Below are 18,363 nucleotides of genomic sequence, written 5' to 3'. Positions count from 1 at the left end.
AAACAAGTGTATCATGCTTGTTTAAAAATTAATGTTAAATTGCTTTTAATCTTTCGATAAACTCCTTCTTATCTTTAAGGATGATTTGGGTACACACCCCAGGCAGTATCAAATTAATTACACATTGTGGAACGGAGCTGCAAGTTAAAATTGATCTATATATAAATTACATCAGTCTTGCAAATAAAGTAAATGTGAATGATGGGTATACTAACTTCACTGAACCTGAATGGATTTACACTAGCTACAAGATTCCTGCCCACCAATTTAAAGAGCAGCTTACTGAAACTGAAGCTGACCTCCCATCATAAACATTTGTTTTAGAAATTACCCTTCTAACATCTCCCGGACTAAACCAAGCCACCTGAAGTAATGACATCAAAGTTTTCAATCCAAAAAGAATTCTTTCTAGAAATTATGGACAGTGATAAATTCAGGGCAATGAAAATTTCAGTTTCTTGAAAACGGACTGCTCTCAAACTGCTTTCTTGGGGCACATGTCTCTGCACAGATGGTGGGGGAGAGGTCAGAACCAGGTAGTCATCAACACCTTGCACAATGACTGCAGCATACTGACTAGTCCTCTTTTTCTAGTACTGGTCTAAGGAGACAGTGGCTCTTCATTGTCCTTGAGTTGGAATAAAATGAGTAAGGCACAGTCTGGCTTTGTAATGTTATAGACTTAACTGCACGTAGTTGAAGACACTAACATTTTTGTCATTTATTTTAGAAGGAGTAGGTGTGGGGCCTAAATATTTCAGTGAGATGTGCTCACACCTTTTAGCATCACTAATAAAAATAAATAATTCCTTGCAGATCAGGCATCTACATTTATTTGCTTCTGTTTCTTTCTATTAGTGCATTACAAGAGAAACGTTATGACTATTGAAAGAGCCTAGATTTCTTTCTGCTTAAGTGGAGTCTCACGTTGAATATATTAATACACAGCAATGTAGCAAGAAAGGTGCTGACCACAAGCAGCTTTATAAAAGGAAAAGCTGAGTGACTCATGGAATTGCCAGCACCTTTCACCTCTGTCAAGGGGACTCAATTTGATTGTCTTCTCATGACCAAGATAGCCATTGCACTGTGAGGACTATTTGTTTCTGAAATTTTTCATGGATTTTTTAAAAGAGAAAGTGAGAAGACGATTTAGTCTGTAGGTCCCCAGTGAACATTTAGCTTGCAGAAGAGGCTGCTAAGTACTGGTCATAATTTTGCAGACATGATTCCATTATGAATGAGACTGAAGCCTCAAACTAGTGCAACATATTAAGTGAGCAAAAAAAGACAGACCTGCAGTAAGTCTGGCCCCTGCTACAGCAAATGTTCAGCCTGGCAGGACAAAGCAATGAATATTCCAAGTTCATATTTCTCATTCTTTTAAAAATAAACTGTGCCCGTTTTGCTCTTCAGACCATATGGCATGAATCATTTCAGTGAAGCATTCATCACATCATGATTTACACTGACATTATTTCTTAGAAGTTAAGTGTTGGGGCTTCACTGTGAGTAGCTTCATGTATTACAGCCATCCTCTGTTCTCTTTCACTTCTTTCACTTCTTTCACTTCTTTCACTTCTTTCACTTCTTTCACTGAAAGGTAACCTTATTCATCTCGGCTCAAAACTAGAGTTACAGGACTAAAAAACCAAGCAGAAACTGTTCCTGCTTTTAGGTTTTCTGGTTGAAAATTAATGTCCTCATAAATGAACAAAAACTTTAATTTTACTCTTTTATACTCATGTATGATGTAGTCATAGGTGCCTGTTTGAAACTTGTTTACATTTTAAGAAAGTCCAACAGAGAAAAGCCTTATGATAGTTCTTATGCAAATACCAATTTAATTAAGATATGCTGAGTATTTAAATAGTGAAGAAGGTAAGTGACCAGGTGTGTAAGTTACCTGAGAGGGATTCCCTGAGGTCAGAAACCTGCTGCTGAGTGCCCATAACCTATGTCAGCAACACTGAAAGGCTGCAGAGGAGTTCTCCAGAAAAGTGTGTGCACGAGGGCACCACAGGTGCTGTGCTGCCTGCATAGGGAAGCCAGGCATATAGATTTGCAAAGCTCTCTCAGCTTACAACTCTTTTTTTTTTTTTTTTTTTTTTTTTATCACCACCTGTTTCTTTATTCCATGGATTTGCCACAGTTAAGTGAATTTTCTGTGGTTTGTTTCCCCCATTAGATTCTTTCTGAGGAGGAGAACAAAACTGGAGAAAGGAAGATCTTTTGCAAAGAGTAAGAAAATTATTTCTCTGCTAGTCATGTACACAGTGTGACCTTGGGAAATTACTTAGAACTCTATGTGCTTCAGGTGTAAAAACCAATGTTATCCGGGTAGTAAAGATGGTAGACCAGAACTTCATATATTTAATAAATAATAATCATCATCATACTCTCCTCAACTAATAAAATGTAAAGTATCGGAATATCTGTCCTAGTTAAAATAAAAGACGGGAAACATGGAATATTATTAAATGATGGGAATAGTTTACTTCTGAAAAAAACCCAACCCTGAATCAAAACATCATAAAGTGGCAAATGTTGGGTCTTGAATGTAAAGCTGAGACTTTCAAAGTATGAGACATCCATTCCACTGGGGCTTGACTCACAAGTCATACTTCACAATTTGTAGCAAAACTGGATTCTTAACATATTGGAATAAAGATTTTTAACAAGCTTCCATCTGTTAAACCAGCAAGTTGGCTTGGTCTGATCATGCTTGCTGTTTTAATAAACAGCCAGCATCATTTTTCAAACCACAGCTTTCAAATTAGCTTGGAGGATTTCAACTTGCACTAGCTGTGGCCAGTCCTGAAAGGTTTACATTGCTTGTACGTTTGGAGAAGCCTACACCACAAAGAGGGCCCAACCTCACGGCCTGGTGGCTTGGAAGAAAGGCATACCAGTGCCATTTAGGAAGGGTGGGCTGAGAAGTGACCTCAGGATAGCCACTTCCTTGACTAATGGTTTTGCAAATGAGACTTAATTGGTCTCAAACAGGAAGGGAGTGAACCACTAAAGTCCGAAAGCAACTCCCTGTCTGGAAGGTGTGTTTGCCACAGGAAAAAGAGCTACTTTGTTAGCATGGGAAAATTAACTGAGGGCACATTGGTCTTTTTGTTGGTTGGTTGGTTGGTTTTTTTAAAGCACAAATGAAAATGTCAACAAAGAAGTGTGCATAAAATGAAATTCTTGCTTTTCCTTCTCTAAAAGAGGACACACTTCTAATTTGAAGTCTTCAGTAGTGCTACACAAGCAGTTTTCAGGAAGCCTGGCAATAGAAAGGCTTCAAGAAGCAAGATTAGAACCCGACATTTTGCATTCTCTGACAGAAATTGCCTTCTAGGTAGGGAATTAAACTCCAAATCAAAGTGTGACCTGAATGTAAATCCCATAAATTTGTGATTCTGGAACTTTAAACAAGCTACTCACCTCTGTGTGTTCTAACTGAGAGAGTTAATAATGATGTATCAATAATGGGTACTTACTGATAATCACATTGTGAGGGAAAAAACAACAAGCATTCCTCCTAACTCACCTGGCTAACACATTTATCCCAGCACTCACTAATGCCAAATTGCCTTTCCTTTCTAATCACTGTGTGTGTGAATAGAGAAAATTAATTCAATATTCTAAACGGTTTTCTCTGGACAACAGACATCAAATTAATAACCTGTTGTACTTAATGGTCATTAAAAATGAAAACTGCCAGAGTCTGTGGATAACACGACTGAAAGAATCTGGAGAGAGGCAACAAGAGGTTGTGAGAGGGTAGGAGAAGGGACATCTAGGGTGCGTGTGTATATTTTTGATCATTTTATATATTTGTATTAAAGGTTAAAGCAAAGCATCAATAAAGTAAATATGAATGCTTGTGGTCCAGAGTAAAGTATTCAAAAAGCCATCAAAAAGAAATCATAATGGGAGAGGTGATTAAGAAAGTTACTAATTATTAACAGCTAAAAAGATACACTGGCTAGAAAGGCTGAGCATGCTTGCTTTATGCCTCGTGCCTCTCAAGTCCTGAGTGTGCGGAGTATCCAAAATAGGAAGTGGTAAGGATTTGGATGCTGGCCTCCAACCCATACCGTTAGAGGTTTTCTTATAAGACTACAGGAAAAGAAAAAAATATTGTCCAGTCTGTTGTCTCTTTTCCATCTTCTCTGTTTCTACATCCAAGCTCATCAGTTGCTCATGCATTCTTTCCTGGGGTATTTGATCCAGGCTTTTTCTCCTCTCCATCTCACTCTTGTCCTTATCCCTGTTCTCCTCCTCCTCCTCCTAATTTCAAGAGATTGCAAAGCACAGGAAGTGCTAAAGCTTCAGTGAAATGGTTGCTCAAATAGTCTAATCTACATGAAGCAGCTGAGCCGACATGGATAAAGTAATAAAAAATTGAGTAAATTAAAGGAGCAAGAAGCATTTGAGTGCAAATGATTGAAGTCTGACAACATTAGAAGCAATTAAAAAATCTATGACGTGGCCTTTAATGTGTACAGTCTTTCATGGAAAATTTAATACAAACATGCATACGTGCACACATACATACATATACATATGTATATATAAAGCCAGGTGACTAACTTATATTTGAGGTCGGGGGTAGGTTTTGGTTCTTAGGCTCTCTCTTTCAAATGATTCACCTATGTACTGCTTTTGTGAAAAGTTCTTAACCTAATTCTATTACATTCTCCAAGAAAAAGAAAGAAGACATTTTTAGAAAGCTTATTTAGCTTTGCCTTGAACTGTAGGCTTTTTTTTTAATAGTAACTCAGCCTTTTGGCTTTCTTTCACCCCTTTCACCCCCTCTGTTTCTATTCCTTGAGAACTGTGGGTGGCCAAATGAAGCAGTGAACATCACATGATGTCACTTAGCAACCTGATGTTCATAAATAGCAACAATCATTTTTCTAATGGCTATTTTTCCCCATCAGGAAAAACGCTTAGACCCAGTCCATTCTGGCAGTGCCAAATTCTTCCTCTGACCTTCCAGCATATTTATTGCTTATGCTTTCCTTTTGGGGGGTCCAATTTCAAATGATAACATCATGGCTGATGCTCTTAGAAGGCTTCTAATACATTTCTGACCTTACTGGTAACATATAACGACAATAATTGTTAGCACCCTTGAAGCTCTTTAAGAATTGTATCCCTTTCCCCAGATGTCTGCATTGCACAAATCTCAGATGACCTCAACATACTCTTGCTAAGATGAAATCAGAAGGGTCATCCACAAATGACTTTTTAAAAAAAAAACCTTTGGGGAATACTCAGGAAGCTGAGAATTTTTTCAATTCTTTCAGAAAGAATCTGGCAGGATTTTTGTGCATCCTCTGAATATTAGTGTAGTCCTTTATTTAAAATATTTGCTATGCTGTGAAGGACTGCCTTTGTTAAATGACAGATTTTTGCCAATAGCATAGCGCCACATGAGTTATTAAGACAGAAACCAAAAGATAAGATTATAAACTAAGATAAGATTATAAACTACGAAAAGCAGAATTGTGCAAGCCTTTGAAAAGGATTTTGCAAAAAAAATCTTAGGAAATAGAGGAAAATTATGCAACCAGCGAAGCCCAGCTTGTCCCTAAGGAGATCTCTGTCTGAGAGCACGGTAAAAAAACCCAGATCATGTCTGTGCAGCATCAGTTCCCCTCTCCCTAACCATATGGTAGCTCCTCAAAGAACTGGGGGCTCTGTAACTGAGAAGGAGTAATGTGGGTGAAACCAAGACACTGTCATCATGCGTGCATGACGGCTTCCACAAATCCTCCAGCTACTCTGTAAATACTCTTCTCCCTCTCACTATTTGCATTGCTAATCCATACACCAAGTAACTAGTGGCTAAACTACACAGGGAAAAGTATCTGGATTTCTTGCTTACTTTATTGGCTTTTTATATACTTTAAAAAAAATTAATATGCTATGGAACAGAGAAGTAAGGAAGACTCAACTTTCTTTTTATTTCTAAGACACCTTTTGTCATTCATATCTTCTTTCTGTGGAGCTGCATTTCATTTCTATAAAACTGAGGGGGGGGGGGGGGAAATTACATTAGAAACATTTAGCCCGCAGAGCCCTATACAGCTCTCACATTGCTGCACTGTCTTGTATCAGCAAACTGTGTTACCTGAGCTTCAGGGACACAGGCTCATATCTGGAGGGTGACAGCAGTAAAACTGCTATGGGCAGTCTTGAAATTTGAACTTCAGTGCGTCTGGTGGAAGCCAGAGGAGTAGGAAGAGCAACATACACCACTTCCTCTTGTTTGAGGGAAGTAAGGACAGTTGTACTTAATCAACAGCTCTCAAATCTACTAAAATTTTTAAACTCTGCTTAACAGGAGAGGCTGATACGGTGATACCTGTAATATATTACTTTCTACCCTTTCTTCCCACAAGCAAGCAAAGTTAAGAGTACTGTCATGAAAGATTAATTCATCCAAGCTGGGTTTTGGTGTAAATAATGCAGAATGAGCACATGAATGAGAGATTATGCAAAGGTATGCTTTACTCTGCCATATCAAGATGACTTGTTTTAATTTTAATTCACATTCTTATTACTATATACATGATGTGATTGATCACAGAAATCATTGCATTCAGGACATATGCTGGCTGTAGACACAGAAAGAGCAAGTCCTTAGCCTGATTACTTCCCAACATATTTTTATTTGCCTCATAGATACAGTGTGGATTAGAGTTGGAAGACATAGCTAAATGAAGGACAGATTGTGGCATGTAACGAAACTAAAGTCACTAATAGTTATGAGCTGCAGTGAAGGTGATTTAGGAAGGAAGAATATTTCATGCTCTTCGTATGTCAGTAGATGGTGCTCTGTATACTGTCTATATACACAACATTTATGCACAGAGTAGTTTTATAGACGATGATTATTATGTAGCCTTGCCTTAGTGAAATGGAAAGGACTTCTGGGGAGAAAAAGTGTATTCAATTGAAGTTATTTATAACTTTAGTTATATTAACTTAAAAATATACTTTTTGACCTTATTTTCTTTCTAACTCCTCTTTCTCTTTAGGTGTGTTCTTAGGTTTTTGCTTCAGTAGGTCTTCTAGCTTCTGCATCAACATGTAAGATAATAAATAAAAACAGACAAGTAAGTTTGTCTTTTTTGTCTTCACAACTTAACTGTTTTTCATCGTAACCCCCATACACACAGCTACACGTAGCTCCTCATGTAGTAGATACATTTAGGTGCTTATCCGAGAACGATATTCCTTAATAGTCTTTCAAGCCCCCCATTTTAGCAATAAACTTACTTTTAATACATTTTATGTTAGCTCTTGATGCCGATCTTCACAAATTATCATTCCCCTTATTTGTTCCCATCATTAGGTGACATCTATACATATGTTAGTACTATTTAAGAGTTCTCTTGTAGGAACTTTTGCTCATCCTTGTTTTATTTTTTACAATACAGACATCCATTCAGACACCGGACTACCTAGAAAATTTCCAATCATAAATACAAATTAAAAAGAGTAGTGTTGAGACATGACTGAACCTTGAGGCATGCTGCTTCCTACTGGCTTTACTAAGATGAAGAGTTCAGCATCTTGCAAAACAGGAAGCTCTTTGTTTGGGAGCAGTTTACAGATCACAGCATGTATAAAGTATACAAGTTGGCAATGGCCCCCTCTAGTCCCACAGTGTCAGCAGAAAAGCTCCTTTAATCTAAGACAAATTGAGTATATCATGTGGGCACCGGAGGATCTTTTAACCACTCCTTTCTCACACAGGGTTGGTGCTCCTTGCTCTCTTTCTAGACATAAAGATAAAATAAAGGTAGTAAGAAAGTATTTCTAGATGAAAAAAAAAAAAAGGTTTAGTTCGTGATTCCACTGAAATGTATTTCAGGAAGAAAAATACGGCAGACAGAAGAGAGGAACGAAGGCAACATGCTGGAGCAGAGTTTCCAGGTCAGTCTTCTTGCAGTCAAGTTAATGGAGGTGCTCAAATCTTCAGCTTCTGCATGCTACCAGCTGTAATGAATGCCCTGATGTAAATTCCCAGCCTATACTCCATAAAGCATGAAAAGACTTAGATGTCAAAGGGTGAGGTTCATAAAATGGAGTGATCTGAGCAGGAGATAGCTTGGTTATCCAGTAAAAGATATCAAGGGGCGGGCAAGGGTTTAAGTGTCACTGTTCTTCTCTAAGCAACAGTCAAATTGGGTTTTTAATAGCTAAGAAAGGAGGGTTGGATGTGGCACATTTCAACTCACTATTCCAGCATTTTGTGTATTTTGGGAGATCCAAATTCAAGACTCTACTGTGTAGCTGATAGGCTGAGGCTTTCTCAGGCAAGCCCTATTCCTGGAGATCATCAGTTATAAATAAACTGGTTTCACAGAGAAATTTCTAGAACCCAGTTCTCCTCTGCCCAGCTGCATGCCTTGAAAACACACCTTTTTGGCACAGCCAATATGTGTTTTGTAGAAAGCAAACTCCACTAAAGAAATTTATCAGAGTACCTGGTGGATGCAGCAATCGGCTAGCAGCACTGATGGGGACCAAGCCTGGGACCCACAGCCCAAGGGGTTACTCTGGCAGGCCAAACTATTGGAACCACCTCATATGCCCGTTTTACTGGAGAATTTCTACTCCAGATTTAGGTCGTAAATCAAGAATCATGGGTAAAAAAGGATGAGGAACCTCTGTTTTGTGAATCCTGGCAGAGCTCCGGAGCTGCCCAGCAGCTAGCTGTTTGATATGGTTGCAACTTGATTTATCTGTATGTCTGTCCAACAGACAGTATAGCTTCACTCATGACAGACTAGGTATTGAGTGACTTCAGATGCCTTTCCGTGTGAAGTAGATAAGGCAACTGAATATGTCTGTAAGGCCTACAATGACGCTTAAGGAAAAAATCCTTTTCCTGAATTTAGCCCACAATCCTTATGAGACTCCGTCGGCTCACCATGAAATGGGAACACTATCACATTCTTACTTCCTGGAAATATTGTAAAGGAAACCACTTGGTAAGATTCAGAAGTGTAGAGGCAGTACAGCTGTACAGAAAGGGAGGGAGATTAATGTATTTGATAGAGTAAGACATTTCCTTGCAATACAGATTTCAGGAGGAGAAAATACATTTTAAGCCAAAAATGTTCAATAGGTCTCTTCCTAGATACTACTTCCTAGATACTACGATGTAGTAAACATTTATAAAGAAATGACCAACTCTAGAATCAAAAGGAAGATTAACAGCTTTAGCTTTATATACTAGCAGCCAAATTCTTTTCTCACTTTGTGGAATTCATCCAGGCTTCTACTCTAACTTTAGTGAGTTACTCCAGATTTAAACCAGCATAAGCAAGGGCAAGTTAAAAATACTTGTGCCACAATTGGCCTTGGAAAATACATTTCTCCATGATAGACATTAAACTGACTGCTGAGGCAGACAGCATGTCTTGCCCATAGTAATTTTGTATTTGCTTCTTTTCCTCAGTCCTTAAAATGAGTTCATGGCTTCATGACTCTAAAAGTAAATACATTATATAATGAATACACTTTTTATTCACTATTTGGAGGAAATGAAAGTAAATGTTGTATGTAATAATACTGCATGGAAAAAGCAATGATAATTAACTGATGAGAGAGTTAATATGAAGGGCACTCAGTTAATCCTGTGGTCTGAGGTAAATGGCAGACAATCAAGTAAACCTAATTAACATCATAAAATAAAGACAAACAGCTTAGCCCACCAGCTCTTGGCTAACCTATTACTTTCTTCAGAATACCATCGCGTGAAAAGGTTAGGGCATATGTACTCAAATAAACCCAATTCCATAACTGAATTGTCACATTGTAGTGCTGAAAAAGTATTAGTAAAGGCCATTTTTTCCATTTATATGATGTTGCTTATATGGATTTCCTTTTCACTTGGCATAAGAAAGGGGTTGGGATTTTTTGTTTGTTTGGTTGGTTTGGTTTTAAAGAAAGCTATCATACTTTTGACAAATTTGACCCAGACTTCCAATCTGCACCCTTGCAAGCAAGTGCTTACCCATGCAGCTAGACCTTTGGAAATGAGTTTTGCCTAATGGCATTTCCTCCTCATTATTCTGGTAGATGGGCATTGGGCAGGGAGAGGGGGATTAGTGAGAAATGAGAGAAACCATGCAACCATTGCAATAATAATCCTATCATATTCAGTGCAGACAGTTAAATGAGAGCAACTTTGCTGCTTTTGCTGCACTTCAGCATTTGCATCAGCAATCACTGAAGCATCAGCACCTGGGAAACGCTCCTTAAAACAAGTAGGTTTTCTGTGGATTATATTTTTGATTGGGTGGAAGGAGTTGTGACGTTTTCTTTGGGGTTTTACAAGCAAATACACATAATGTATCATTAAATTCGATTTCTTGTCATCTTGTGGGTTCCTTCTGCTGTTCTTTAAAACCTGGAGGACGCTACGTCACTTGTAGATAGCCCTTCCGTGAATATGGCACTGTGGATAAACGTTATGAGAGGTACTTTGGATGTGACAAGGGTCATTTCTTTATACATCTATACACAGAGACCTGGACAGAATATCAGAGGCTGGACAATACAAAACCTTTTTAAAACTGCCTATTTTCCCAAATTTACATAGAATTGAGTGAAAGGGACTCAGAAGGGTTTTTGAAAAGTATTTCTTTTCTTCTGCATGAGCCATCTGAGGTGAACAGAGTTTCATCTCTCAGATGAGGAGGACTACCAGATAAAAATAGCTACCAGTACGATGAACTAGCATGTTTTTCCTAAGGCAAAGGGTAATAGAGTACTTTCAATTTTTCTTCATACAGTACATCTATGCTGCTTAAGAATAAGCAGCTCAGTTATTAAAGGGTTAAAGGAGCAAAATAGAGTGCGCCAGCCCTGAATCCTTGTCCCTCTTCAGTCCTGACCTGGCAGGTGGCCTTTCCCAGGGAGAGTCAGCGGGGATTTTGCCATATATATTAGGAATGACTGGGAAGGCACATAAAGTAGCGATTGTCCATCTGCCGGAAATCTCCGATACGTTGTTCTGTAAACATGCTTGATTTTATCTAGGTTTCTTCATCTACAAAAGGAAGAGGAGGATAGAAGAAGACTGGAATTAAGAACGGTTTTTCTACTTTACACTAAGGATATTACAAAATATTGGGTGCTTTGATCATGATTTGCGAAATGCAATGAACAGTAGCTATAAAATTCAAAATTCTTTTTTGCACAGATGTGACTATGATGGAATTGGATTAACTTTTCTATGCATTTTGTGTTGTCATACTTTGTTAATGGCTTTGGCTTTTCCTGTTAATCTTTCTATTTTCTTCCTAATGACAAAGCATTATTTAGTTAGATTTACACAAAATTTATCCAACTATTAGCCTTTATTGGGAACAAATAGAGTAGAGAACTCACCAGTAAGAAATAAAGCAAGTAAAGAGGGATATGTGCACACAGTAAAGAGGTGGCATGGAATGACAGGAAAAGGGCAGCAGCTTTAAATTAAGAAAGGAAAATGATGTAATAATGATTAAACCACAAAACAGAACTCCAACACAGTGAATGAGCAATGAAAATAAAGTAATAAAAAGGAGTACTGAACTAGCTCATGAGACATGTTATTACAGTGAACATTATGCTAGCACTGTTTATTTTGCTTAGCATTATGGCCACCTTCAAGGTTGCTATGACAAATGTGAGTGAGTGTTTAACGGAAAGTGAACATTTTTTTTAGCTACGAAGGCATCCACCAGCTCTCTGCCTACTCAATTTCCTAAATTATGAGCCACATAAATTTAACTTTATTGGCACTAGACAAGTGTTAACATTAACCACTTATGGGTTAAAACAATTTTGGAAGTATTCTATGTGTTTGTCTGTTGACATTCCTCAATCCATATATTGAAATCCATGCAGTTATGCCGTTTTGCTTGAAAAAAGTAGTCACTCAAAACATATAGCATAATAACAGACCTAAACAAGAAGTTTTACTAGCTAAAGGGCTGATCCAGAGATAAAGTGAGTATATATGGCTTCTACTGGATTTAAGGGAATTTACAGTTGTTTTTATAACTGGCCTTTCAATGACAATTTTTTTCACGACACTGAAAGAGTCTTATTCATGTGTGACTAAGTGCAAGCTCCTTACAGCAGAGGGAGTGAAGAGGGAAAAGCACAACAGGGTTTCTCCATGCAACTTACAAAAACATTATCCATGTAGTTCATTCACTGAGCAATGACAAATTCAGAGGCCTGTTACCAGCTGGAATGGATGTACTGGACCGAACAAAGAGGGAGAGTGGAACTGGAACAATCACAGTCTGAAAGTGAGCTAAAAATCAAGCAGAACAAGGCCATCGGAACACGACATGCAGGAGGGTCACACACTGGCAGTGCTGCATTCCGGGTTATGTAGTGATTCAATATATAAAAATTAAACTAGGTATCTGGGAGCTTTGGTGGCATAGGAAGCGAGGGATTCCCACCTGGCCTATCAGGACATGTAGGGGCAGTTGTAGATGGCTAGATTAGCCTTGCAACATTTGAAGCTGTGCAGGTAGTGCTTAATAATGTCCTTTAATGAAAACACTAAATGGCGAGTGGGGTCACAATTGAAGTTCTGAGGCAAGAAGAAAAGCTGGTGTGAAAAAAAAGAATATGAGATGAGGGAACCCATCGAATCAGACCTCCTAATTTCAAAAGGAGTGTTCCTCTGCTGGGACCTCAAACTGAAGGTACACTGCCTTCTAACCTAATAACAATAATATTGCAAAATTATTTCGTTAGAAACTCTGATACATGCTTTCTCTTTCTGGAAGTGTTGTTTAGGAGATGCTTTTTTTTTGCAAGTTTTTTCTCTCTGTTCCTAGGGGATGATCAGTAGAAAACTCTGTCATGGTCTGTACATATTAGCACAAGATTACAATGTCATTGTTGGGGTGTCTGATGAAATGTAACACTCACTGCCAGACTAACAAAAAGCATCAGGAGGCTTCAAGTCACACCACAGGAACCTGTGAGACTGCAAGTGATATTCACCATGTTCTTGTCTGATGTTTGCTGTCATAGCAAGCTCATAACAGATCTCCTAAAGAGCTGGCCATGACCCTTTCAAAAGGACTCTAAAGCAGCATGTATATGGAGGAGACACTTCTACAAGCATCCCCAAAGTTGCTGTCCTCCTAATGCTACAGTTGGTAAATACCATAAGAGCCTAACTATATACATTTGCTGCACAGGGAACACCATGCAAGCAAACAAATGACTAAGAACAAGAAAAAAACCTAACCCCCACTTTTCTAGGATGTATTTGGTGACAGGAGAGGAGCAGAATCACCTCGCTGTGGAGATTTTGCTTGAGATACCACATTCTATTTCAACAAGGGAGTGGATGTTTTTGCCATTCCTGGGGACATGCCGTGGTTCACTAAGCTCTGCCCCACTGAAAAGAAACTTTTCATGCCATGTCTCTGCAAAGTGCTGCATGAGATATTTGCATTGGTAGAAGAGTTGGACACAAGAACAGAACTAATTCGGGGCCGAGGAAGGTTGAATACCAAGCTGCCGAGGTAAATCCCATTCTAGACCAGTAATGCCTTGAAAAAAAATGGCAGCTACCTTGTACAGCTGATGTTTATTATCAGCCCTCAATTACTCATCAGGAGCTATTTCACCTGAAGATGACTTTCAATAAGCTGTTTTAAGACATTGTCTACAGCATTATCTAGCTGCCTGATAAACCACTGCTTGCTCACTGACATACCTACAGGTTGTAGAAGTCTTCAGCAAGCTTAAATTTTTGGAAGAAACCAAGACTGTGCACTCAGCAATTCTTCGCAATTTACATCCTGAATGCTGAATATCTATGGCCACTATAAGTTTCTATATTCCACCATATGATTCACTTTGAAGATGCTACCAAAAAACCCCACCATTTGGGAAGAATCTTTGCTTCAGTCCTGATTTGACATCACAAATTACTGTCAACTGTCATCTAACGGTCAGTATCATGAAGAGAAGGGCAAGACACTATTTCTTCAGATATTGTGATGACACGTGATGACATGGCATGCTTCTGAATGCTTCTGCATTCTAGCTATGTGCAGTGACATAAGAAGCACCTGTTGATACCTACCCTCCTCTTGACTAGCGTGCTCCTCTTTTGTAACAAAACAAGATAAGATTGAACTGGCAATCTTTCATGATCTTCTCTAAACTGTCACCGTAGATGTGTTATTGATAAGCTACTTACTGTCCAAAAAAGGGATGCAAAGAACTCACTGCAAAATTATATTAGCATGTCTTTACCGGCCACATTTCAGAAGCTGTTTAAAGTCAGGTAAGTGAGTATCCAAACATGTCAGCAGCTGGTGAGATTACTGCAAGTAGAATTGGTCTTTCAAGTCAGAGGTTAAGCCCTAACTACACCATGTAGTGGAAATAGAAAAAAAAATCATTTCAAGATAGACTGCGACTGATGAGGTGCCATCTGATCATCCACGTAAATATGCAAACTGGGCTTGCACCACAGATGTCAAAGTTCCGCCAAGTCCTGGCAGCATGTTCACCAAATGCTCTGACAGCCAAGACTTTCATCTCAAGTGATGTTGTGATAGTATGTCAGTCGCTCTGTTTTTGCAGACGTGAATCACTCATGATGTCAACCTTTCCTAAATAACCATTGCAACACATGGGAGCAGTTTCATTTAAATGTTCTTACGTCCAGTTACCACACACACTGTTTTGAACTGAGCATGCTTAAAGATCTTTTCTACAATATAATAATTAATTACACAGCGAGACATGCAGTTTTCAGAAGGCATGTAATCCCAGAAGTCCACACACATAGCAGAATCTAGTTTGACCATTTACAAATCTGTATCACTTTGATAACTTGATAACCAACAGCCTGATAAGGGCACCTACATTTGTTAAAAGTTCATTTGTGGATAAATGATGGTAACGCAAACCATTACTGATTCAGTACATGCTACTTGTGAATTGAAGAGCAAGCCCATACAGTGTTCTGTCCTGGTCTACAAAAAAACTCCACTATACTACCTAACATTTCCCTGCTCCATGAAGAGGAAGGCTTCTGTATCATCCTCAGGAGATTAAAAGTAGACTTTCAAGTGCAGGTGGCTTAGGAAGAGAGTGGAAAAAATACAAATCAAGGGATCAGGGACTTGAAAAAAAGCAGTTGCCAAGCGCAGGTAGCTTTGCACTTGAGATGTAACTGAAGCCTAAACCCTAGGGGTACGTTAAAGGTAGCTTCTAGGTCATGCTTCAATATAGCCGATTAGAAATATCTGCACTGGACAAAACACAGCACAAAAGTTAGTTTCGAAGATCTGAAACTACTCAAGTGATCTAGAAATATAAAGCTCAACTGGTTGAGCCTGTTCTCTAAAGCCTTTTAAATAATAGTAACTGTCCTAACAAACTGTTACAATACAAACCTGCTAGCATTCTCACCCTGCTTTTCCCTCTAAATGTAAACATATACATTAAAGAAATCAAAAAGTAGAACCAGAGAAGCTGAAGAGAGAATGGAGATAACTGTTGCAGTGAAGGAGTTTCAGTAGATATACATGGGCCACATGTTCAGGCTGTGAAGTCAGAGCGAGTCTTGCAGCTCCAGCAGCTGACAATCCTGACAGTGCCTGTCTGTGTGACCTTTCCCCCTGTCCAAGGGTACGTTCCTGCAAGACCGGGGAGGGATGTCATGGAAAAGTACAACCAACATACCCACTCCCGCCTCCCCTCAGCTTACTTCCCACCTTGCTGGAAGGAGAGTCACAGAGTTGCTTTATGTTTTGCAGTGGTTTTGTTTTTCGTTTTTTTGTTTTTTTTTTTTTTTTTTTATCTTGGGGGCAAAAACCTTCTACTTTACTTACACTACTGTAAGGCCTCAAGGCAGTGTTTACCAGGAAACGAGACCTGCAAGTAATAAATACAGGAAGACAATACTGTCCGTGGTCAGAACTGTACCACACTCATGGCCGTTTGAGTCAGTTCAGAGGTGTCAGACTGAACAAATGAGGACAGAGAGGAAAGCAAAGAGGTGACAGGTCCAAAGGGAAGAGAGACTTCAGGAAATAAGCATTTTTTGGAAATGCTGGTAGATCAATGGAGAGAAAAGCTACAGAGAGCATGAAGTCATCAAGGATAGTGCAGAAAGGACTTGAGTCATGATCAGCATGTTACCAAGTAAGCTGATGAATGAGTTACCACTTCAGAACCAACTGAAGGTAAGCTAGCAGGCATCCATAGACCATAAGATACCTGACAAGCAAACAGCGTAGTGCAGGTACTTTCACATATTCTAGAAGCACAAAAATGGCCAAAGTTTTTAGAATATTTCATTATTTCAAGCTTGTAAGAGAGAAACAAGACTAAGAAATGTGAACTGGCAATTATACAGTTAAAAATCTATTCTAGTAACTGCTTGAAACAAACATTATCTAAAAATGGGATGGATGTTTGTGTGCAGTAACATTACTTTGATGTTTTTTCTTAGGAGAGGCACGAAGGGGTATGACTCAAATCTTCTCAGCTCCCCACCCATTCTTTGGCTCTAGCTACCAAGCACAGTATAAATTTTGTAGTAGGTACAGAGTCCCACAGCCACAGCCTGGGCTGGTTATTATTACTAGCTGATAGCTCTGCGTGCGTTAGGACACCCACGTCTAGTCTCACCCTGCCGCTGATGCTTCAGTCTGAGCATGTGCATGTGCCCTCCAAGTACACACTGCTCGGGCACTTTTGCCTGGCTTTGCTCACGAAACTTGCCTCAGATTCCAGCCAGGTTTGAGAGATGCTTTTAAGTTAGATTGGTAATCTGGAAAAAGTTTGGAGAGTCATATTTATTTATTTATTATTAAACTATCTTAAATTTAGTTAGCAAATCTAGGAAAACATTTTCTTTGCCAAAAGAGCATGTGAAGCAGCTGTTCAGTACTTATGCAAACACCTGCGCATATTTTTAAGCTTACTAACAGTTGGAATAGCTTTCCCCCTCACCTCAATACTATGCTAATACTTATAACTTACATTGAAGACTTTATTCTGAAACATATTCGTATTTTAATAATTCTGTCAGTGAAAAATATTGAGGCATAATGATGACACAACTGAAATGACAGTCCTATGGCACTTGAAACATCCAAGCATTAACAGGGGGATTTGCCTCCAAACTAGAGACCAGATTTAGCTGCACAAAAAATCACATCACTTTTCTGAGACTGCTCTCTTGCTTCTCCAGAATCTTCATTTTCTTGAAAAACAAGCCACAGTATTGCTGATGCCGTAAGTGACTTCTGGAGATCACCTAGCCCAACCCCACCCTGCAAAGCAGGGTCAGTTTGAGCAGGTTACTCAGGGACATGTCTAGGTGAGTTCTGAATGTCTCCAAGTATGGAGACTTGTCTACCTCTCCGGGCAACCAGCTCCAAATGCAGTAAAGCCTTGGGAATACTCCTTCACAACCAGGACTTATATTTCTAAAGTTTACTAACATAGCTAACGCAGAGATGTCTATGCAAGTCTTCCACAAGCCAAAATTATTCATTAGTCTGAGTAAAACCGCCACACTAGAAGAGGGTGTTAACTGAAATGTCTGGAGATCAGTCAGCCTTCAACACCAATCACTTAGCCGTTCCTTTGTGCAAATCCCAGACGACAAACAGTGTTTATGAAGAGAAGCGTTCTGTACTGTGACTTGGTGGATTTCAGGGACAGTGCCTCTTACGGAAGGGCCAGGACCTGGACTTAACAGACTTTACATATTTATTCAGGTACACAATGAGGCTCAAAGGCTCTGGGGAAGTCAGAAGCTGCACAGCTGTATTCAGAAAGTTTGAAATCTCTTGCGAATACTGCATCACTTGTCAACTCTCCCTGAAGAAGTTAATTTGGTGAACAGGGCCCAGATAATGCTCTTCCTTTGCTCTCCCCTCTCCACTCCCATTATTACACACACACACAAAATTTAACCTCTCTCCCACACTATACCTCTTCAGCTTAGGGATCAGCATTCTTGCATTTCATGCCTCCACTGATTTCCAGGCTTCTAAAAACTCACTGAAGACCACCAAGCCCAAGGAAGAAGGAACAGTCATCATTCTCATGAAAGAAGTAGCCCTGAAAGAGAAAGAGCTCTCTCCTCCAGGAGCAGCATTTTAACATCACGGAAAACCAGAACAGTAGATCCTGCACAGCTGGTGACTCAGCAGCATTTCTAGTACTGTTGAAGGCCCATAGTGACAACCCTCCCAAACTAATCTGTCCTACCATGTTCGTTTCAACAACTGTTAAAATTATTTAACTGTATTTATAAATGTGATTGTTAGGGCAAGAGAGCAA

This window comes from Falco biarmicus, chromosome 7, assembly GCF_023638135.1.
Source record: "Falco biarmicus isolate bFalBia1 chromosome 7, bFalBia1.pri, whole genome shotgun sequence".
Taxonomy (NCBI): domain Eukaryota; kingdom Metazoa; phylum Chordata; class Aves; order Falconiformes; family Falconidae; genus Falco; species Falco biarmicus.
Note: the sequence above shows the minus strand (reverse complement) of the source record.